General features: G+C 46.2%; 1 non-coding gene across 1 annotated transcript; it reads left to right on the forward strand.

Annotated features, from left to right (window-relative positions):
- Positions 1-590: 590 nt before the first annotated feature.
- On the forward strand, positions 591-693 carry LOC112625647. The gene has a single exon (XR_003119727.1). It is a non-coding gene; the product is annotated as a small nucleolar RNA U13 (small nucleolar RNA).
- Positions 694-1,850: the final 1,157 nt, after the last annotated feature.

The following is a 1,850-nucleotide window of genomic DNA, read 5'->3' on the forward strand; positions in this document are numbered from 1 at the left end:
CCAATCAGTACTCTGTCTAGCTCAAGGTTTGTAAATACACCAATCAGCACTCTGTCAAAGTGGGCCAATCAGCAGGATGTGGGTGGGGCCAGATAAGGGAATAAAAGCAGGCTGCCTCAGCAGGCAGCAACCTGCTGTGGTCTCCTTGGCACAGTGGAAGCTTTGCTCTTTCCTTATTTATTATAAATCTTGCTGCTGCTCACTCTTTGGGTCCACGTGGCCTTTGTGAGCTGTAACACTGACCTCAAAGGTCTGCAGCTTCACTCTTGAAGTCAACCAGACCATGAACGCAGCGGGAAGAACGAACAACTCCAGACGGGCTGCTTTTAAGAGCTGTAACACTCACCGTGAGGGTCTACAACTTCACTCCTGAAGTGGAGACCACGAACCCACCAGAAGGAAGAAACTGCGGACACATCTGAGGGAAAAAACTCTGGACATACCATCTTTAAGAACTGTAACACTCACCACGAGGGTCTGTGGCTTCATTCTTGAAGTCAACGAGACCAAGAACCCACCAATTCTGGACATAATTTCACGAAAATGTAAGCAGTTTTTAAAAAAAGGATGCTGTATAAAGGTGTCATGAGACCCTCTTGTGGTTTGTAAGCATGATGATTGTGTTTTACACTCATTTGTAAAATGTGCCTTCCTCAAACCTTATTACCATGTTGGCACATTACCTGTCTGATGTGAGGGAAAAAGGGACATTGGTGGATCAAAAATTCTAAAGAATTCCTAGAGGACTGAAATCAGATAGGATTTATTTGAATAGAAAACAAAACCAAAAAAAAAGTAAACAAGCATTAGCAGCATTCATTTTGGGAAATCCTGAAGAAGCTGAGTTCAAAATCAAGACGTGAAGAGCAGGTGTGGGCAGTGGGACGATTAGTGGAAATAGATTTAAAACGTGCAGAGGCTGACATGGTGGCTGACGCCTGTAATCCCAGCACTTTGGGAGGCCAAGGTGGGTAGATCACAAGGGCAAGAGATCGAGACCATCTTGGCCTACATGGTGAAACCCCATCTCTACTAAAAATACAAAAACTAGCTGGGTGTGGTGGTGCACACCTGTAGTCTCAGTTACTCAGGAGGCTGAGGCAGGAGAATTGCTTGAACCGGGGAAGTGGAGGTTGCAGTGAGCTGAGATTGAGCCACTGCACTCCAGCCTGGGTGACAGAGTAAGACTCTTGTCTCAAAAAAAAAAAAAAAAAAATGTGCAGATGCCCCCACCTGGATGCTCCCACCCCTCCCCAGATGGAGACGTCCACATAGGATGTAGAGGGGGGAATGCTTTCAGGAGTAATATAATACCTGTAAGTGGGGGAGGGAAGCAGGAGGAAGTGAAGGAGGGAAGTAGGAAGGCAGATGGAGAAGTTGAGCTGTGACTCAGTTGCAACAGAGGCCTCAGCCGATTCCACAGGGAGCTCCGAAGCAGTAATGGCCCTTGAGACTTGCCCTGAATTAAGGCAAGGGGATGAAGTCTTTGTACTAATGGTTGACCAGTCTTGGGATGTGGGCTGCTCCTGGTAGTGAGTGTAATTTTGGGTGCAGCTATTTCCTTTGGCAATTACTGCAGAGGAACTCAGCTATGAGCTCTCAGAAAGCAACACTCCCGACAACTGAGCAAATAGGTGACTCAGTCCCAAAGGAAGGATCTGGGTGTTCACCTTGTAGAGCCCATTACCCACTTGAACATTCTTCTGTAAAGAGAATGTGAATCTGTCTGGAGATGCGCTGATGTATGCACCGAGAGAAAAGAAGAGCAGAGCAGAATGTTATATTATTTCGGATTTTTAAGTTAAACGCTGAAGACCTCTCAAAAATGGCAGTTTAGCCCAGGAATGAAG

Source organism: Theropithecus gelada, chromosome 5, assembly GCF_003255815.1.
Source record: "Theropithecus gelada isolate Dixy chromosome 5, Tgel_1.0, whole genome shotgun sequence".
Lineage (NCBI taxonomy): Eukaryota > Metazoa > Chordata > Mammalia > Primates > Cercopithecidae > Theropithecus > Theropithecus gelada.